Source organism: Bufo gargarizans, chromosome 6 (genome assembly GCF_014858855.1).
Source record: "Bufo gargarizans isolate SCDJY-AF-19 chromosome 6, ASM1485885v1, whole genome shotgun sequence".
Lineage (NCBI taxonomy): Eukaryota > Metazoa > Chordata > Amphibia > Anura > Bufonidae > Bufo > Bufo gargarizans.
Genome location: NC_058085.1, coordinates 387,020,379 through 387,043,705, shown reverse-complemented (window position 1 = coordinate 387,043,705; position 23,327 = coordinate 387,020,379).

Sequence of the window (23,327 nt, the reverse complement as noted above, 5' to 3'; positions counted from 1 at the left end):
CCATATGCCTATTAGCCCCCATATGCCTCCAATTAGCCCCATATGCCTCCTATTAGCCCCATATGCCTCCTATTAGCCCCATATGCCTCCTATTAGCCCCCAAATATGCCTCCAATTAGCCCCCAAATATGCCTCCAAATGCCCCCATACATCTCCAATTAGCCCCCAAATATGCCTCCAATTAGCCCCCAAATATGCTTCCAATTAGCCCCATATGCCTCCTATTAGCCCCCATAATGCCCCCAGCAGCCACATTTTTTATAAAATTAAAAAAAAAAACACTTACCTCTCCTGCTCCTGGACGGACGCCGCCTGCCATTTTCTCCCTCCTCAGTCGACTGTGCGTGCTCTAAACTGGCGCGCACAGCGTGAGGTCACAGAGCGACCTCACGCTGTGCGCAGCCCTGCACAGCCGACAGCCGAGGACCAGGAAGTGGTGAGTACAGAGCGTTCACCACTTCCTGGTCCTTCTGTACTAATGAGCGCTTCCTTAATGGAAGCGCTCATTAGTATTCACTCGGGGGAATCAGCGGGGGGGGCACCTGGGGGGGCAAGGAACAACATAGGGGGGGCAATTGCCCCCCCTCGCCCCCCTCTAGCGACGCCACTAGTCACAGTACAGGGATAATAAACACAGTGATGTCACAGTACAGGGATAATAAACACAGTGATGTCACATTACAGGGATAATAAACACAATGATGTCACAGTACAGGGATAATAAACACAGTGATGTCACATTACAGGGATAATAAACACAGTGATGTCACAGTACAGAGATAATAAACACAGTGATGTCACAGTACAGGGATAATAAACACAGTGATGTCACAGTACAAAGATAATAAACACAGTGATGTCACAGTACAGGGATAATAAACACAATGATGTCACAGTACAGAGATAATAAACACAGTGATGTCACAGTACAGAGATAATAAACACAGTGATGTCACAGGGATAATAAACACAGTGATGTCACAGTACAGAGATAATAAACGCAGTGATGTCACAGTACAGGGATAATAAACACAGTGATGTCACAGTACAGGGATAATAAACACAGTGATGTCACAGTACAGGATAATAAACACAGTGATGTCACAGTACAGGGATAATAAACACAGGGATGTCACAGTACAGGAATAATAAACGCAGTGATGTCACAGTACAGGGATAATAAACGCAGTGATGTCACAGTACAGAAATAATAAACACAGTGATGTCACAGTACAGAGATAATAAACACAGTGATGTCACAGTACAGTGATAATAAACACAGTGATGTCACAGTACAGAAATAATAAACACAGTGATGTCACAGTACAGAGATAATAAACACAGTGATGTCACAGTACAGGATAATAAACGCAGTGATGTCACAGTACAGAGATAATAAACACAGTGATGTCACAGTACAGAGATAATAAACACAGTGATGTCACAGTACAGGATAATAAACACATCCTCTAGCCAGATTTCAGGTGCCAGTGCTGGAACTAGGGGCTGGTAAGCAGGGTCACAGCACAGCGGCCCATTATCATAGCAACATTATCAATGCACAGTGACAAAGGACCTGGAATCCATACACAGATGACATTATGTTTAGCAATTAATGACAGTAGCAGGGTGTAGAAATGGTACTGCTCTGGGGTATTACAAGCTCTTGCAAGCAGGGCCCTCACTCCTAGTGTTTCAGTTGTATATTAGCCAGTTACGTTGTGATGTACATATATATAATGATGTCACATGCTGGTATAATGCACACATGATGTCACATGCTGGTATATTGCACACATGATGTCACAGTACAGGGAAAATGAAAAAAGAAATACAGTAAAGAAGTTGCAGGGACGCGTTTAGTTTTACAGACTTCGATAGTTATTCTTTTTCTATGTAGTTATATTAATGAGCTCTCACAGAAACGTTAAATCATATACAAATTACCCATTTGTTGGCTGTGGTGTAATAAACCATCACAGCGGAGGAGGGGGGTTTGGATCTGTGCCTTGGAACATCTGCAATGTGCAGAGTGTGTGAAGAAAGGGAAGTTCAGAGACATCTGCAGCAGACGACAGAGGACCGATACCTGGGCCTATTACACATACAGTGGAGGAAATAATTATTTGACCCCTCACTGATTTTGTAAGTTTGTCCAATGACAAAGAAATGAAAAGTCTCAGAACAGTATCATTTCAATGGTAGGTTTATTGTAACAGTGGCAGATAGCACATCAAAAGGAAAATCGAAAAAATAACTTTAAATAAAAGATAGCAACTGATTTGCATTTCATTGAGTGAAATAAGTATTTGAACCCCTACCAACCATTAAGAGTTCTGGCTCCCACAGAGTGGTTAGACACTTCTACTCAATTAGTCACCCTCATTAAGGACACCTGTCTTAACTAGTCACCTGTATAAAAGACACCTGTCCACAGAATCAATCAATCAAGCAGACTCCAAACTCTCCAACATGGGAAAGACCAAAGAGCTGTCCAAGGATGTCAGAGACAAAATTGTAGACCTGCACAAGGCTGGAATGGGCTACAAAACCATTAGCAAGAAGCTGGGAGAGAAGGTGACAACTGTTGGTGCGATTGTTCGAAAATGGAAGGAGCACAAAATGACCATCAATCGACCTCGCTCTGGGGCTCCACGCAAGATCTCACCTCGTGGGGTGTCAATGGTTCTGAGAAAGGTGAAAAAGCATCCTAGAACTACACGGGAGGAGTTAGTTAATGACCTCAAATTAGCAGGGACCACAGTCACCAAGAAAACCATTGGAAACACATTACACCGCAATGGATTAAAATCCTGCAGGGCTCGCAAGGTCCCCCTGCTCAGGAAGGCACATGTGCAGGCCCGTCTGAAGTTTGCCAATGAACACCTGAATGATTCAGAGAGTGACTGGGAGAAGGTGCTGTGGTCTGATGAGACCAAAATAGAGCTCTTTGGCATTAACTCAACTCGCTGTGTTTGGAGGAAGAAAAATGCTGCCTATGACCCCCAAAACACCGTCCCCACCGTCAAGCATGGGGGTGGAAACATTTTGCTTTGGGGGTGTTTTTCTGCTAAGGGCACAGGACAACTTATTCGCATAAACGGGAAAATGGACGGAGCCATGTATCGTGAAATCCTGAGCGACAACCTCCTTCCCTCTGCCAGGAAACTGAAAATGGGTCGTGGATGGGTGTTCCAGCACGACAATGACCCAAAACATACAGCAAAGGCAACAAAGGAGTGGCTCAAGAAGAAGCACATTAAGGTCATGGAGTGGCCTAGTCAGTCTCCGGACCTTAATCCAATCGAAAACCTATGGAGGGAGCTCAAGCTCAGAGTTGCACAGAGACAGCCTCGAAACCTTAGGGATTTAGAGATGATCTGCAAAGAGGAGTGGACCAACATTCCTCCTAAAATGTGCGCAAACTTGGTCATCAATTACAAAATACGTTTGACCTCTGTGCTTGCAAACAAGGGTTTTTCCACCAAGTATTAAGTCTTTTTTTGTTAGAGGGTTCAAATACTTATTTCACTCAATGAAATGCAAATCAGTTGCTATCTTTTATTTAAAGTTATTTTTTCGATTTTCCTTTTGATGTGCTATCTGCCACTGTTACAATAAACCTACCATTGAAATGATACTGTTCTGAGACTTTTCATTTCTTTGTCATTGGACAAACTTACAAAATCAGTGAGGGGTCAAATAATTATTTCCTCCACTGTATGTCTACTAGATAGGCCATTGGCGACCAGACAAATTACTGCTTGGGGTGGACTGGCCATAGACCCTACAGGGAAATTTCCCAGGAGTGCCATCATCCACTTGAAAGGGAGCGCAGATCTGATGTGGAAATCTGCATCAAATCCTTGATGTGTGAACCTATCCTTATGGTACGGCCGTACGGCGCGGTAATGAACTATTCAGGGTGAGGCCACGCTGCGGTCAATTAGGCCGCAGCTGCCTCTTATTTAACCACTTAAGGACCACAGGTTTATACCCCCCTAGTGACCAGGCCCTTTTTTACAAATCGGCACTCCACAACTTTAGCGGTTTATTGCTCGGTCATGCAACTTACCACCCAAATGAATTTTACCTCCTTTTCTTCTCACTAATAGAGCTTTCATTTGGTGGTATTTCATTGCCGCTGACATTTTTACTTTTTTTGTTATTAATCGAAATGTAACGATTTTTTTGCAAAAAAATGACATTTTTCACTTTCAGCTGTAAAATTTTGCAAAAAAAACGACATCCATATATACATTTTTCGCCAAATTTATTGTTCTACATGTCTTTGATAAAAAAAAAATGTTTGGGCAAAAAAAAAAATGGTTTGGGTAAAAGTTATAGCATTTACAAACTATGGTACAAAAATGTGAATTTCCGCTTTTTGAAGCAGCTCTGACTTTCTGAGCACCTGTCATGTTTCTGAGGTTCTACAATGCCCAAACAGTAGAAAAACCCCACAAATGACCCCATTTCGGAAAGTAGACACCCTAAGGTATTCACTGATGGGCATAGTGAGTTCATAGAACTTTTTATTTTTTGTCACAAGTTAGCGGAAAATGATGATGATTTTATTTTTTTTATTTTTTCTTACAAAGTCTCATATTCCACTAACTTGCGACAAAAAATAAAAAATTCTAAAAACTTGCCATGCCCCTCACGGAATACCTTGGGGTGTCTTCTTTCCAAAATGGGGTCACTTGTGGGGTAGTTATACTGCCCTGGCAATTTAGGGGCCCAAATGTGTGAGAAGAACTTTGCAATCAAAATGTGTAAAAAATGACCGGTGAAATCCAAAAGGTGCACTTTGGAATATGTGCCCCTTTGCCCACCTTGGCAGCAAAAAAGTGTGACACATCTGGTATCGCCGTACTCAGGAGAAGTTGGGGAATGTGTTTTGGGGTGTCATTTTACATATACCCATGCTGGGTGAGAAAAATATCTTGGTCAAATGCCAACTTTGTATAAAAAAATGGGAAAAGTTGTCTTTTGCCAAGATATTTCTCTCACCCAGCATGGGTATATGTAAAATGACACCCCAAAACACATTCCCCAACTTCTCCTGAGTACGGCGATACCACATGTGTCACACTTTTTTGCTGCCAAGGTGGGCAAAGGGGCACATATTCCAAAGGGCACCTTTCAGATTTTGCAGGCCATTTTTTACACATTTTGATTGCAAGGTACTTCTCACACATTTGGGCCCCTAAATTGCCAGGGCAGTATAACTACGCCACAAGTGACCCCATTTTGGAAAGAAGACACCCCAAGGTATTCCGTGAGGGGCATGGCGAGTTCCTAGAATTTTTTATTTTTTGTCGCAAGTTAGTGGAATATGAGACTTTGTAAGGAAAAAAGAAAAAAAATGAAAAATCATCATTTTCCGCTAACTTGTGACAAAAAATAAAAAATTCTAGGAACTCGCCGTGCCCCTCACGGAATACCTTGGGGTGTCTTCTTTCCAAAATGGGGTCACTTGTGGCGTAGTTATACTGCCCTGGCAATTTAGGGGCCCAAATGTGTAAGAAGTACCTTGCAATCAAAATGTGTAAAAAATGGCCTGCGAAATCCGAAAGGTGCTCTTTGGAATGTGTGCCCCTTTGCCCACCTTGGCTGCAAAAAAGTGTCACACATCTGGTATCGCCGTACTCAGGAGAAGTTGGGCAATGTGTTTTGGGGTGTCATTTTACATATACCCATGCTGGGTGAGAGAAATATCTTGGCAAAAGACAACTTTTCCAATTTTTTTATACAAAGTTGGCATTTGACCAAGATATTTATCTCACCCAGCATGGGTATATGTAAAATGACACCCCAAAACACATTGCCCAACTTCTCCTGAGTACGGCGATACCACATGTGTGACACTTTTTTGCAGCCTAGATGCGCAAAGGGGCCCAAATTCCTTTTAGGAGGGCATTTTTAGACATTTGGATCCCAGACTTCTTCTCACACTTTCGGGCCCCTAAAAAGCCAGGGCAGTATAAATACCCCACATGTGACCCCACTTTGGAAAGAAGACACCCCAAGGTATTCAATGAGGGGCATGGCGAGTTCCTAGAATTTTTTATTTTTTTGCATAAGTTAGCGGATATTGATTTTTTTTTGTTTTTTTCTCACAAAGTCTCACTTTCCGCTAACTTAGGACAAAAATTTCAATCTTTCATGGGCTCAATATGCCCCTCACGGAATACCTTGGGGTGTCTTCTTTCCGAAATGGGGTCACATGTGGGGTATTTATACTGCCCTGGCTTTTTAGGGGCCCTAAAGCGTGAGAAGAAGTCTGGAATATAAATGTCTAAAAATGTTTACGCATTTGGATTCCGTGAGGGGTATGGCGAGTTCATGTGAGATTTTATTTTTTGACACAAGTTAGTGGAATATGAGACTTAGTAAGAAAAAACAAAAACAAACAAAAAATTTCCGCTAACTTGTGCCAAAAAAAATGTCTGAATGGAGCCTTACCAGGGGGGGGGGTTGATCAATGACAGGGGGGGGATCAATGACAGGGGGGTGATCACCCATATAGACTCCCTGATCACCCCCCTGTCATTGACCACCCCCCCTGTAAGGCTCCATTCAGACATCCGCATGATTTTTTACGGATCCATGGATACATGTATCGGATCCACAGAACGCATGCGGACGTCTGAATGGAGCCTTACAGGGGGGTTATCAATGACAGGGGGTGATCAGGGTGATCACCCCCCTGTCACTGATCACCCCCCCTGTAAGGCTCCATTCAGACATCCGCATGATTTTTTACGGATCCATGGATACATGTATCGGATCCACAAAACGCATGCGGACGTCTGAATGGAGCCTTACAGGGGGGTTATCAATGACAGGGGATGATCAGGGTAATCAGGGTGATCACCCCCCTGTCACTGATCACCCCCCCTGTAAGGCTCCATTCAGACATCTGCATGATTTTTTACGGATCCATGGATACATGGATCGGATCCACAAAACGCATGCGGACGTCTGAATGGAGCCTTACAGGGGGGTTATCAATGACAGGGGGTGATCAGGGTAATCACCCCCCTGTCACTGATCACCCCCCCTGTAAGGCTCCATTCAGACATCCGCATGATTTTTTACGGATCCATGGATACATGGATCGGATCCACAAAACGCATGCGGACGTCTGAATGGAGCCTTACAGGGGGGTTATCAATGACAGGGGGTGATCAGGGTAATCACCCCCCTGTCACTGATCACCCCCCTGTAAGGCTCCATTCAGACATCCGCATGATTTTTTACGGATCCATGGATCGGATCCACAAAACGCATGCTGACGTCTGAATGGAGCCTTACAGGGGGGTTATCAATGACAGGGGGTGATCAGGGTAATCAGGGTGATCACCCCCCTGTCACTGATCACCCCCCTGTAAGGCTCCATTCAGACATCCGCATGATTTTTTACGGATCCATGGATACATGGATCGGATCCACAAAACGCATGCGGACGTCTGAATGGAGCCTTACAGGGGGGTTATCAATGACAGGGGGGTGATCAGGGAGTGTATATGGGTGATCACCCGCCTGTCATTGATCACCCCCTGTAAGGCTCCATTCAGACGTCCGCATGTGTTTTGCGGATCCGATCCATGTATCCATGGATCCGTAAAAATCATGCGGACGTCTGAATGGAGCCTTACAGGGGAGTGATCAATGACAGGGGGGTGATCAATGACAGGGGGTGATCAGGGAGTGTATATAGGTGATCACCCGCCTGTCATTGATCACCCCCCTGTAAGGCTCCATTCAGACGTCCGTATGCTTTTTGCGGATCCGATCCATGTATCCGTGGATCCGTAAAAATCATACGGACGTCTGAACGGAGCCTGACAGGGGGGTGATCAATGACAGGGGGGTGATCAGGGAGTTTATATGGGGTGATCATGGGTGATCAGGGGTTTATAAGGGGTTAATAAGTGACGGGGGGGTGTGTGTAGTGTAGTGTAGTGTTTGGTGCGACTTTACTGACCTACCTGTGTCCTCTGGTGGTCGATCCTAACAAAAGGGACCACCAGAGGACCAGGTAGGAGGTATATTAGACGCTGTTATGAAAACAGCGTCTAATATACCTGTTAGGGGTTAAAAAATTCGGATCTCCAGCCTGCCAGCGAACGATCGCCGCTGGCATGCTGGAGATCCACTCGCTTACCTTCCGTTCCTGTGAGCGCGCGCGCCTGTGTGCGCGCGTTCACAGGAAATCTCGCGTCTCGCGAGATGACGCCTATTGGCGTTAGTGTGACCTGGGAGCGCCGCAGAGATGACGCCTTTCGGCGTTAGTGTGACGGGAGGAGGTTAACTAATGAAGATTGCACTATAGCCGGCCTACAGTCGTAATGGCCGCACAGCACCTTCGATGTTGCGCACCCATTAACAATGCAGACTGGCCATAGTGCGGTCTTCATTAGTATAATAAGAGGCAGCTGCATCCTAATTGGCTGCGTGGTACTCGACCGTAGCAATGTTGCCATTTTTTAAAGGGGTGGCTTTGGATTAGATGAAGGGGGTTTACTTTTTTTCTTTACCAAAAACAGCTCCACATCTGTCCACAGGCCAAACAACAAATCTTTATATTTATTCCAGGACAAACCCTTTAAAGGCTATTTACAACTTTTTTTTATTGCATTGTACTCATTTTGAACTGAATTTTTTTTTTTCAATTGGTCTTTATTAAAAATTTGGAGCCCTTTTCTCTGTACAGAGCTGAGTTTCTCTAGTAGCAGGATCAGGATTTTCTCTCTGTTCTGTCAGGCAGCTCAGCTGACGGCTCCTTATCTCTGATCTCTGACCTTATAAACACTCATTATAGCTCAGTTCTTATCTTACTGATAGGAATGTGGTTTAAATAGGTGTTTTATGACCTCTCAGTAATTTAGAGATAAGGGTTATTAGATGAGGACACAAAGTGAAAGTAGGAATCACACAGCTAGACAAGCAGTTAACCCTTTGTGACAGAAAAGCTGAATATTTTTAACCGCCTCCGGACCGCCTAACGCAGGATCGCGGTCCGGAGGCGGCTGTCCCAGGCAGAGTCACGCATATATGCGTCATCTCGCGAGACGCAAGGTGACGCGTTTAGCCGGCCTGCGCATGCGCATCGCGGGCCGGCAAAAGTTAGAGGGGGGTCACGTCATCAGCTTGTCAGCCAATGATCGTGGCTGGCAAGCTGATGATTTAAAAAAAAACAAATCAGAAGCCAGTTAACATATCATATTTGCTGGTCCTTTTGGTCGGTTGGTCTCAGCAGAGGAGCAGGCATCACAGTGAGTACACACCAAACACCACACATAGCCCCAGATCACCCCCCAGCACCCCAATTAACCCTTTGATCACCCCTTTGATCGCCCCTGTCAATCACAAGTGAAAGGAAAAAAGTGATCAGTGTAAACTGTCACTTTTTTTTTCCCACTGTTATTGACCGTTAGGTTTTACGTATAGTTTAGGCCCCTTGGTTCGGTAGTTTAGCGATCGTTTAGCGCCCAGCCCACCGCACCGCAGTCACTGATTCGCTGATTAGCGTATCGCTAATCAGCATTTGTACTTTTATAGTATCTGTAAGTGATCAAAACTGATCACAGTCAGATCTATAATAGTATTAGTGTCACCTTAGCTCGCCCTCCTCCCAAAACGCAGTGTTTGCCCGATCAGGCCTGATCGGTCGCCCACACGTGCGTTCGCCCACGCCCGCCCCGCCGCAGTGACAAAAAATATATATATTTTTTTTTATCACTGCACAATCACTTTACAAGCGCTGCAGCGATAAAAAAATCAGTTTTGATATTTTTTATCAATCGCAGCGGCCTCCGGTACTTCGCTAGCCTCCCCTTTGTAAGACAGGCTTGCTTTTTTTCTTGGGTAGTCTCAGGGAATACCCCTAAATTTAGTTGACCAAATGGCAAACAAGGGGTATTCTTCTGAAGAGGCCTACAGGCTTCTGACCCAGTCGGATGAGGAATGGGAACCCTCATCTGATGAATCTAGCGGGTCAGAATATGAACCTGTAGAAAGCAGTGGCACTCTGACCCAAAGTTCGGACGAGGAGGTTGAGATCCCTGATAGCACCAGGCGTACCCGGCCCCGTGTCGCTAGACCGCAGGTTGCGCAGGATCCGCTTCAAGGGCAGCAGAGTGGGGCTGGTGCTGTCGGATTACGTGGTGAGGCATACACCAGCAGCGCAGCCCATCCTGGACCTAGTACCAGCACTGCCGTAGAACATGGTGAAGTGGCGAGCACCAGAAGGGCATTGGAAGCTGGTACGGTGGCACGTGCAATAGTTCCCCCGTCGCAGCCACCGCACAGACAGGCCCGTAGAGCCCCTAGAATCCCTGAGGTGCTGGCAAACCCTGATTGGCAGTCCCCAACTTCAGCCGCACCTGTAGTTTCCCCTTTCACCGCCCAGTCTGGAGTTCGGGTTGAGACAGCTCAGATAGGTTCGGCCCTGGGATTTTTTGAGCTGTTCTTGACTGCGGAGCTCTTGGACTTAGTTGTGGCAGAAACAAATCGGTATGCCACTCAATTTATATCCGCCAACCAGGGAAGCTATTATGCCCAGTCTTTCCGGTGGAAACCAGTCCAAGTTTCCAAATTAAAAACTTTTCTGGGCCTTCTCCTCAACATGGGTCTAACCAAAAAGCATGAATTGCGGTCATATTGGTCCACGAACCCAATTAATCACATGCCCATGTTCTCTGCTGCCATGTCCAGGGCACGATTTGAGACCATCCTGCGTTTCCTGCACTTTAGCGACAACACCGCCTCCCGTCCCAGAGGCCACCCAGCTTTTGACCGGCTCCACAAAATTCGGCCCCTCATAGACCACTTCAACCAGAAATTTGCAGATTTGTATACCCCTGAGCAAAACATCTGCGTAGACGAGTCCCTTATACATTTTACCGGGCGCCTTGGCTTCAAACAATACATCCCAAGCAAGCGCGCCCGGTATGGGGTCAAATTGTATAAGCTCTGTGAAAGGGCCACAGGCTATACCCACAAATGTCGGATCTATGAGGGTAAAGATCAGACCCTGGAGCCGGTCGGTTGCCCTGACTACCTGGGGAGCAGTGGGAAGACAGTCTGGGACTTGTTGTCACCCTTATTTGGCAAGGGGTACCATCTTTATGTGGACAATTTCTACACAAGTGTGCCCCTCTTCAGGCATTTGTTCCTAGAACAGATTGGCTGCTGTGGCACAGCGCAAACTAGTCACCGGGGCTTCCCCCAACGGCTCGTTACCACCCGTCTTGCAAGGGCGGGAGAGGGCTGCCTTGTGTAACCAAGAACTGCTCGCGGTGAAATGGAGAGACAAGCGTGACGTTTACATGCTCTCCTCCATTCACGCAGACACGACAATACAAATTGAGCGAGCAACCCGTGTCATTGAAAAGCCCCTCTCAGTCCACGACTATAACCTTCACATGGGAGGGGTGGACTTCAATGACCAGATGTTGTCTCCGTATTTAGTTTCCCGCAGAACCAGACGCTGGTATAAGAAGGTGTCTGTATATTTAATTCAATTGGCTCTGTACAATAGTTTTGTTCTCTACAGTAAGGCTGGGAGAACACGATCCTTCCTCAAATTTCAGGAAGAGATCATTGAGAACCTCCTGTATCCAGGAGGTTCCGTGGCCCCATCCACCAGTGTAGTTAGCCGTCTACACGAGCGACATTTCCCCAATGTCGTTGCTGGCATCTCAACCCAACCGTCACCCCGAAAAAGATGTTGTGTCTGTAGCAGGAGTGGAATAAGGCGTGACACCCGCTATTTCTGTCCTGACTGCCCTGACCACCCTGCCCTATGCTTAGGGGAGTGTTTCCGGAAGTACCACACACAGGTACACTTAGCATAGGGATCACATCTCACAGGACAGGCACACAGGGCTATTAGGGCCCATTCACACAGAGCTGCTGCAAACCTCTCCTTTCACCTGGAACAAAGTGCATAATGTACTTCGCCACATCTTTGGGTGATTTGCGCTTTGTACATTGTCCCATGGGGAAGGAGAGGTTTGTCCTATAAAGGTAAAAAAAAATAAAAAAAATCACCAGTAAGCAAAAAAGTTAACGTTATGTTCAAAAAGTTAAAGTTTATATGTTCTGTTCAAATGTTATTATAAAGTTAATAAATTTATTGCGTTGTGGCCTGGTTTTTTCTTTTTTTTTTTTACCTTCCAGGTGGACCAACCGATCGACTAGCTGCAGCACTGATGTGCATTCTGACAGAAGCATTGCGCTGCTGTCAGATTACACACAAGTCTGTGTATGCGGCGCTGCAAGACGAGATTTCTACTCTGCAGTAAAAGATACGTTTGCCGAGGCATACGAGCTGAGGAGGAGGCGGCGTTCCTATGCTTTGGCAAACACTTTGTATATAAAAAAAAAAAAATATCCCGGCAATGATTTATTCATCCACATCGATTGATGTGAATGGAGAAATCTGGTTTGCCAGGGCATACGAGCTAAGTGGGTATGGATGTAGGGCGGAGCTCCTATGTCCTGGCAGACGCCTTTCCCCTCCTTTTTTTTTTTTTTTTTTTTTGCAGAGATTTTTTCATCCACATTGATCGATGCGAATGAAGAAATCTGTGCCATTCATTATTTTTTTCAGCCCAGAGGCTGAACGGAAAAAAAATATCTCATTACCTGTATGCTCAATATAAGGAGAATAGCAGAAACTCCTAATGCTGGCCATACATGTAATGATTGCGGAGACCCTCAAATGCCAGGGCAGTACAAATACCCCACATGTGACCCCATTTTGGAAAGAAGACACCCTAAGGTATTCGCTGAGAGGCATATTGAGTCCATGAAAGATTGAGATTTTTGTCTCAAGTTAGCGGAAAGTGAGACTTTGTGAGAAAAAAAAATAAAAAATTTCCGCTAACTTGTGGCAATTTTTTTTTTTCTATGAACTCGGCATGCCCCTCATTGAATACCTTGGGGTGTATTCTTTCCAAAATGTGGTCACATGTGGGGTATTTATACTGCCCTGGCATTTTAGGGGCCCTAAAGCGTGAGAAGAAGTCTGGGATCCAAATGTCTAAAAATGCCCTCCTAAAAGGAATTTGGGCACCTTTGCGCATCTAGGCTGCAAAAAAGTGTCACACATGTGGTATCGCCATACTCAGGAGAAGTTGGGGAATGTGTTTTGGGGTGTCATTTTACATATACCCATGCTGGGTGAGCTAAATATCTCGGCAAAAGACAACTTTTCCCATTTTTTTTATACAAAGTTGGCATTTGACCAAGATATTTATCTCACCCAGCATGGGTATATGTAAAATGACACCCCAAAACACATTCCCCAACTTCTCCTGAGTACGGCGATACCACATGTGTGACACTTTTTTGCAGCCTAGGTGGGCAAAGGAGCCCACATTCCAAAGAGCACCTTTTGGATTTCACAGGCCATTTTTTACAGATTTTGATTTCAAACTACTTTGCACGCATTTGGGCCCCTAAAATGCCAGGGCAGTATAACTACCCCACAAGTGACCCCATTTTGGAAAGAAGACACCCCAAGGTATTTCATGATGGGCATGGCGAGTTCATGGAAGTTTAGTTTTTAGTTTTTGTCACAAGTTGAGAGTTTGTAAGGAAAAAAAATAAAAAATCATCATTTTCCGCTAACTTGTGACAAAAAATAAAAAGTTCTATGAACTCACTATGCCCATCAGCGAATACCTTAGGGTGTCTACTTTCTGAAATGGGGTCATTTGTGGGGTTTTTCTACTGTCTGGGCATTGTAGAACCTCAGGAAACATGACAGGTGCTCAGAAAGTCAGAGCTGCTTCAAAAAGCGGAAATTCACATTTTTGTACCATAGTTTGTAAACGCTATAACTTTTACCCAAACCATTTATTTTTTACCCAAACATATTATTTTTTTTATCAAAGACATGTAGAAGAATAAATTTAGCGAGAAATTTATTTATGGATGTATTTTTTTATTTTTTATTTTACAACTGAAAGTGAAAAATGACATTTTTTTGCAAAAAAATTGTTAAATTTCGATTAATAACAAAAAAGTAAAAATGTGAGCAGCAATGAAATACCACCAAATGAAAGCTCTATTAGTGAGAAGAAAAGGAGGTAAAATTCATTTGGGTGGTAAGTTGCATGACCGAGCGATAAACGGTGAAAGTAGTGTAGTGCAGAAGTGTAAAAAGTGTTCTGGTCATTAAGGGGGTTTAAGCTAGGGGGGCTGAGGTGGTTAATGAAGGCCAATTGAAAAAAAGATTTTTAGCCCAAAATGAGTAAAATGCAATCATAAAAAAAAAATTGCATCTGAAGATGTACAAAGCCTTTAAGAATTGGTTTAAGAGAGGTTTGGAGACTTGACGTTTAATATGGACCATAGGATTTATTTTCTATATAAGCCCGGACTATCAGCCAGAGCAGTCTCATTATCAGAGTTCAGCCATGACTACACTCATATGACTACGCTGTGTTTTGCGGTCCGCAAATTGTGGATTAGCAAATTACAGATGCCGACTGCGCAATTTGCGGAACGGAACTGGCTGCCCATGATAGAAATGCCTATTCTTGTTGGCAAAACGGACAAGAATAGGACATGTTATATTTTTTTTTGCTGGGCCACGGAACAGAGCAATGGATGCGAACCCATTAAAGTGAATGGGTCGGCACCTGTGGCTTGGATGCGGAACCAAACAGTGGTCATGTGCACAAGGCCTTATTCATGAACAGACTATAGGTTTGATATGAAACACAGTAAATATTCTTAAAATGTATCAATTGTCTGGAAAATTAAAATCTCTGCAGTATATACAGCGTAACTGAGGATATCTGAAAGTCTACGCACACGAGCACCTAAGGAATAAGCATTTTCATTTTTCAAATATGTCTCCTATGAAAACACCTTAAATAATTAATGGAAGTTTGTTTTCCTCTCAGATGCTAAGACCACAGCTGTATTTCCAGCATGGGGCACGGAGAGTTCACTGGATTTTAAAGGAGATGTTGTAATTGTCGTATGTACAGCTATGGGACAAGAGCAGGAGGATAAACGATCAGCGCTCGTCGGAGAGAATTTGGCTTTCTTCCACTTTCCTAAAATTGATTAACTGAAGACAATCAATCAGTAAAATGTCTGGTGCGTTAGGACAAGAACCGGGACAGATTTCCAGGGACAGAAATATCTGACTAGCCCAGAAGACTGGGTGCATTAGGGTACGGCCACGCGGCCAGGTTTCCTGAAGAAGTTTTGGACGCCAAAACTAGGAGTGAGTTCAGAAGAGGAAACGTCATATACGTCCTTTATACTTTCTCTCCTCTTATGATCCACTTCTGATTTTGGCTTCCAAAACTGCATGCAGCAAATAGTGGCCAATAGGATGGAGAAAGGCGCTCAGAGGGTGAGTAAGTTCAGCAAATCAAATTTCTACTAAAAGAAAATGGTTTGCTCACCTATTGGGGTTGCATCAATTGGACGCAACAGAAATGAAGGTCAAATATGGATGAGTGACGGTTAGAGCAGCCTAGATTCGTCTGATCGCCTTGGGCAGGGGCCACCCTGCCACTCGGGTAACGGCATGAAAGCAGGAAACGCTGAACTTTACGTAGAGCGCATGGACCACAAAGGGCGCACAAAAACCCATGACCGGTTGTTTTTGTGCGCCCTTTGTGGTCCATGCGCTCTACGTAAAGTTCAGCGTTTCCTGCTTTCAAAGCTGGCTGTGTGTCCGTGCCCTCATACTCTAGGAATCAAGGGGTATACGCTCACAGTCAGATCCTCGCCAAACGGACAACTCCTGTGATAAGCAAAAGATCCTTTTTTGGCGGATTGACTATCCTGTTATAATCAGACCTTAAGGGAGTGATCCATTGGGTGAAAATGTTCTTATGCAAGCTATAAATTCTAAACCACTTGCCTAATATTGTGTTGTTCCTCCAAAACTGCTCCGACTCATCACAGCATGGACTCTACAAGACCTCTGGAGGTGTCCTGTGGTATCTGCCACCAAGACGCCAGCAGCAGATAGAGATGGCCTTGCGGTTCACCCGGCGGTCGTTTCGCGGAGAACGGGCAAACATATGGCGATGACCGTCGGCGCCATATTCTTTTACATTGTGAAGAGCTTTGACCCATGACACATCCATCAGGTGGTACAGGACAGCCAATTGAGACGTTTCAGCACATGGACACACCCCCTACCTTATAACAGAACACGATCTGGCCGCCATTTTACATTCAGTGTTTTGTCAGTGTAGGGAGAGGTTGCTGTGTGGAGCAGGGACAGGCTGTTAGGGACACCAAACGCTAGCTAATAGGGCCACAAAAGTCCTTTTAAGGACTGGTATAGGTATTCTATCAATAGGTGTGATATACTGAGGGGTGCAATATACTTATAATATACTTTCTAACATAGAAAGTATATTATAGTGCATTTGTATTGTGCAGCAGTTGTGTGCGGCTCTGCTAAAATACCGCAGCTATACAGAGGGACAAACGCTATTGGAACAAATAATTTCTACTGGTGTGATATACCAGTTGCCCCCATAAAAAACTGATTGAAGCAGGGGTGGTATATACCAATAATATACTTTCTATATAGTGCATTTAGGTAGCGCAACATTTGTCTGCGGTTTTGGTGCTGTAAAATTGATATCCAATGACCAAAAATTGATATCCAATGTAATCTACCTCCAGCCACATACTTACTTGTTCTTTTCTGTCCGGTGAATGCCTAATGGGGCCTCGGAGGAATTCAACACCAGTGACGACCACGTGTTATCGAATTTCAACTATTATCATTAGTTTTTTTTTCAAGAGGGGGGATTTTGTTAGCCATGTTTTTAATCCAATTTTAGATTTTTAGTTATTTTAAACATATGTATTTAACCTGTATTTGTACTGGCCTGCAGTAAAATTGATATCCATTGACCGTGTAATATACCTCCGGCCACCTAATCACTTGATCTTTTCTGTCAGGTGAATGCCTAATGTTTGGGGCCTGTAGTCCAGTGGCCTACAGTAAATTTTTTATCCATTGACCGCATAATAAACTTCGAGCCACATAATCAGATTTTCTTTTCTGTCAGGTGAATGCCTAATTTGTAAGGCCCGTACTACCATGGCCTAAAATTAAAAAAATTCTCGGCTCCAACAGGGCTCATTTCAAAGAATTTCTCTTTAAGACGTATAAAAATGTCCCCTGATTAAGATACATATTTTTTGTTGGAATTTTTGTCCCCCTCTAGTATGTCACTGTCCATGTTGTGGGACTATTTGTACACTTCTACTAAGTATTTGGTGGCTGCAAATATGACCTGAAGGTTTTTCAGGTTCGCCTGCCATTAAAGTGAATGGGGCCTGCCGAGAACTTGCGGCTTGTGAACATTTGATCACGTTTGCGCCATTGCGTTTGCGAACAGTCCCAGACGATGTTCGTCCATCACTAGCAGCAGATCCTTTATGTCCTATACGTTGCTAGGTGAGACCTCTGTGGGATGGACGCGCATCAATGATCCTTGGGCATCCATGACCCTGCCTCTGGTTCACCAGTTGTCCTTCCTTGGACCATTTTTGGTAGTTAGCGGAAGTACAATTAGTTTACTGTACTCCCATATGCCTCCGAAAAGCATCACTTTGCACAGATACATCTGACGGAGCATTGAACAGCAGAACATGGATGTCCGGGATAGGACTCCATGTGGCTGAGCGGCAGTGCTGTACCAGTGTGAATAATGAAGGGGCTGCCTGCCCTTCATTCTGATGATCAGATGGGGTGTCAGAGCTTGGACTACCACTAATCAACAGTGCATTTCAAGTCCCCCCCCCCCCCCCCATTTTTTTACACTTTTGCAGGCCAATTTCTTTACATTAGCATTCCCACTGCAAGCCTATAGCATTAGCATCCTCATTGGAACCCCATAGCATGAACTCCCCTCTGCATCCTCACTGCAGCCCTATAACATTAGCTTCCCATCTATATCCCCATAGCATTACTGTGGATTCCCCATTGCAACCCCATAGCCTTAATTCCCCACTGCATCCCCATAGCTTTAGCATTTCCAATCCATTAGCATCTCCATTGCAACTCTATAGCATTCACTCCCCCACTACATCCCCATAGCATTAGCATCCCCGCTGCAACCCTATAATATTAGCATCCCCAATACAACACCATAGCATTAGCTTCCCCCCTATATCCCCATAGCATTACTCTAGCTTCCCCATTGCAACCCCACAGCATTAACTCCTCACTGCATCCCCATAGCTTAAGCATCCCCAATGCATTAGCATCTCCATTGCAACTCTATAGCGTTCACTCCCCATTGCACCTCCATAGCATTAACGCCCCACTGCATCCCCATAACATTAGCATCCCCAATACAACACCATACCATTAGCTTCTCCTCTATATCCCCATAGCATTACTCTAGCTTCCCCATAGCTTTAGCATCCCCATAGCTTTAGCATCCACATTGCATAGGGTGAAGTCCTCAGAGAATATTCACAGCGCGCTGCAGATTATAATTCCGCACCTCTGATCAGGTTCTTCTGCAGATCTTTTTGCATCATCCGATTTTGGTCTCTTCCTATCCCATCCACTTTGCTGGTTCTGTAAAACATGCAGATATTCCACATGTAAAAGTCCACCAGGTATCCATACCATGCAGACGTACCCTAAAACTACTGGGCAGATCTAGAACACCAGGCACAGGCTTTGACTGCTGTATATAACTTTATTTACTAGAATCCGGAGAACTCCTTTAAGTTTTAGCAACCACAAGACCAATTACTCTTCCCTGATGAAGTGAAGAAAAAAAAAATATATATATCCTCCTTGTGCTGGCAGCCTGTAGAAAGTGGCGAGATTTACTGCTCTCCTAATGCTTCTTAAATGACTGTGAAAGACTCACACAGAAACAACAGAAGACCCCAAAGAGCTGAACAGGTGTCCTTCCCCCTGTGTTACAGGCGGCATCGTGTTTCCACATCGCTGGCGTTTCCCTGCTCTCATATGTGGACTTGGCAGGAGGACAAAAAACATAAGAAAAATACCAAGAGGGAGACGCAGATGGAAGGAAACAATGTGCACAAGGCTGGCATGTAACACTGTGCTACATTACTGCTTACGAAAATACACAAAGGAAGTCTCACGTAATAGCGACATAAAACTGTATAAACCCGCAGCCGGCCTTCCCTGCGAGCGCTGGGCTGTACGATTCCTGAGGATATGAAGGCACACAATGACCACTGCTGCCCATCCGCTTTAGCAATCGATCAAAACATCTGACATGTCACAAGTTGTTGTTTTTCAAATGATAGTTCGTGGTGTGAGGGTGGCTCTTGATGAGGCTGCGCAGGGTGTACATGTGGCTCTTAATGAGGCTGCGCAGGGTGTAGATGTGGCTCTTGATGAGGCTGCGCAGGGTGTAGATGTGGCTCTTGATGAGGCTGTGCAGGGTGTAGATGTGGCACTTGATGAGGCTGCGCAGGGTGTAGATGTGGTCCGTAGCGTCATGTAGATGTGATCTGTGGTGCAGTGGCTTGGCATGAAGCCTGCTTTTGCTAAGGACAGGGGCGTTGCTAGGTTAAACCATTCGGGGCCTGGGCCCCTGATGTTTTGTCTCAGGCCCCGAATGTCCTGCCTGCCAGATAGATACAACTGTATTACTGTCCTCAGGACGGCAATACAATTGAATCTAATGCACTGCAATAGCTGAAGGACCTGTGGTGACATCACAGGTCACGTGATCAGTTCTAAATGCAGTAGCTGAAAAGGACCTGCGATGATGTCACCATCATGTGACCAGTGCAGGACAGGACGGCTCACCAGTGAAGAGAAGTCCCGGGAAGAAGCTGTGGTGATGTCTGTACATGAGGAGAGGTAAGTGAAGGGAGAGGCAGAGAAATGCTGGGAGTTGTGGTTATTTAACTGGGACTGTGTGTTTTTTACATGAAACGGAAAATTGAGGAGGTGATGTTATTTACATGGGAATGCATTGTGGAGGTTGCTAGGGCAGGGTGATGTTTTTTACATGGGACTATATGTTGAAGGCGGCTGTGGAAGGGAGTAATATTATTTACACGGGACTGAATGTTGAGGGGTAATGGGATTTACATGGGGCTGCATGTTGAAGGCGGCTGGGGAGGGGGTGATGCTATTTACATGGGACTGTATATTGAAGGGAGCAGGAGAGATGGTGTGATGTTATTTACATGGGACTATATGTTGAAGGCGGCTGTGGAAGAGAGTAATACACAGGACTGAATGTTGAGGGGTAATGTGATTTACATGGGGCTGCATGTTTAAGGTGGCTGGGGAGGGGGTGATGCTATTTACATGGGACTGTATATTGAAGGCGGCTCGGAAGGGGGTGATGCTATTTACGTGGGACTGTATATTGGAGGGGGCAGGAGAGATGGTGTGATGTTATTTAAATGGAACTATATTTTGGAGGGGGCTGTAGGTAGAGGGGGATGTTATTTACATGGGACTGTATATTGGAGGGGGCTGTAGATAGAGAGGGATGTTATTTACATGGGACTGTATATTGGAGGGGGATGAGAGGTGGTGTGATCTTATTTACATGGGACTCTATGATGGAGGGAGGGAAATAATGTTATTTACATGGGACTGTATGGTGGAGGGGCTGAGGAATTATAATTTCTGGGGACACTAAACAGAGGAATATAATTACAGGGGGCACTGCATGCGGCATTATAAATACTGGGGTGCTTTAGGATGAGCATTTTAACAGTAGGGGGCAATATAAATATGGGGGCATTTTAAATCCAGGAGACATTAGGCGTTCTTATTACTACTGGAGGCTCTATAGGAGGGACATAGATCCTTATTATTTCTACTAAGAGCACTGTGGGGGTCTTATTACTAATGAGGGGTCTGTAGAGAGCTTCATTACCACTGGGGGAATAATAGGAGGCCTTATTACTACTGGGAGCTCTGTGAGGGTATTATTAATACTGGAGGGATCTTCTACTAATGGGGGCACTCTTGGGGAGCATTATCACTGTTGGGGGCACTGTAGGGGGCAGTATTACTAATGAGGGTATCCTAGAAGGGAATTACTATTGGTGGGACTATGAGGAGCGCTATTACTATGGAGGGCACTCATTATTCTTCAGAATAGTATTTTGGGGTACAGAAAAGTGAGAAAGCTAAGATGTCTGTGTGTCACACTCTGCAGAGACGAGGCGGCTGAGAGAAGTTGTCCGGACTGAATGGAGAAGATGACAGAGAACATCGGAGGAGACGTCACCTGAGAGGCCCTGGATGTGAGAGGTACGTGCTGCTGTATGGCTGTATAGCAAGTACAGTGCTAGTGTTTGCGGTGGTGGGGGGGTTGGGGTCTGTTGGTCGACTTAGAGAATTGGTCAATATGCATTGGGGCTTGGGCCCCGGATCTTTTCAGACCCTAGCAACGCCCCTGGCTAAGGACATTGTGCTGGGTGAGGAACCTGATGATCCGTTTATTCAGGAAGCTGTTGAAGAGTTTCCCCAGGTTGCTGCGGACACATAATCCTCGGTAGTTGGCCGGGTTGTACCTGTCCCCGCTCTTGTGTATGGGGGTTATGGGGCCTTGGTTCCAGCTCTGGGGGAAGTAGCCGGCACTCAGCACAACATTGAAGAGTTTTACTATTGCGGCTTGGACAGGGCGGATTGGCCATAGACCTTACAGGGAAATTTCCGGGGGGGCCGCCCGAGCCCTCCTCCCTGCCTATGGCTGGGTACATAATGAGCTATCAGTGGTAATTAACGCAGTGAGAATCAGGTACTCATGTACCCGGCCAGCGACCACACAGGACCTCCTGAATTCTACTGCTCTTGCCCACATCTCACCTCCTAAGCCTGGATACTGGAGACCTGGGGGGTTACATTCCATCCCATCTGGGCCGCTGGCTTTTTTACCCTTTATCAATGAGACCCTCCCTGTTTTCTCCTGCAGTGTGATTGGTGTTCCCAGAGGATTTGGGAAATCTATCTATTGTAGATTTTCTTTCGGGAAACAGTATGGAAATCCACAATTCTCAGTTTTGCAATGTCGTTTCCCCTGAAAGCAGGAACGATCCTTTGTATTGCTGCATTACCTCGAAGTGTGAATACTCCCATTATTGCCCCATTTCTGTCTCCACATTCTGCCTCAGATTCCCCATCTCACAGACAGCCCCCCGTTCAGCCTTTGCTCCTCTCTCATCGTTGATCTTTCCTTCGTTCTCTTCAGCCGTAGCCTGTAAGTCAATGAAAGAATATTTAGAGAGCGGCACAAAGCACATCCTCCGGTAATGTTCTGCTGACGTACCAGACCTCCGAATAATTCCCCCTTATAAGCAGAAGCTCCTGGCAGTTTATATATTGGCACATTCACATGAAAAAACTCACGAGTTATTACTTTCTGTGTGAATGATCCGTACGCTGCCTCCTATACTACACGGGGAATAATAAATACCTTTATTCATACATAATTCATAAAATACAGCTTAAAATCAGTTGGTGGCGCAGACGCACATAAGGCAGTAAAATGCCCTCACAGGAGATAACAAACAGTATAAGTGCCAAAATATAGGTCGGTCATACATAAATAGGGTATAAAGCCACCACATAAAGTTTCACAAGATCATCACATAAAGTGCCAAGTGCCTCACCACGAATGGATAGATAATCCCGACCTCCTAGATCCCCACATGGTCACATAGGTATGCCTACAAATAAAATCTGTATCTCCCGCGTCCCGACGCGCCTTTTCGCTCAATGCTTCATCAGGGCGTAGTGCTACCTTAGTGGAGGTAGAGAAACAGGTTGAGTCCAAATTTTTTTATAAGGTTCAACAGCTTTACTGGAATAAACTTGCATCGAGACAATAGACAGTCTTTCTATTGGCTCCAGCAGGTTTTGGCATAAACTGGCAGGCAAACTTAAATATTCTGCTTTATCTCTCTGCTGTGCTAACCTAGGCTCTATTCTGGCAGCTGGACTTTAGGACTGTTCTGGTTGAGCCCCTCGTAATATTCTGTCTGTAAATCGAAAAGCAGTCATGGTGCTCTATGAGCTGCTTCACTCTGGAGGGACTCCTGCTGCAGGAGGGGGGCCGCCTCTTGCTGCTACATCTTGGCACATCTGCATTGGACACTACCCTGGCTTAGACTGACTAGACACTTCCTGCTGCTTCTCCCTTGGTAGGAAATGGGACTAACCCACTTCTGCCCAAAAGGGGGAGAATGGAATGGTAAGTTCCATTCTTACTAAAGATATTTCTGCCATTCACGCTGCCACCTGCTGGTGAACCAGGCATAGTACATGAACATATATCAGTTTCATAACA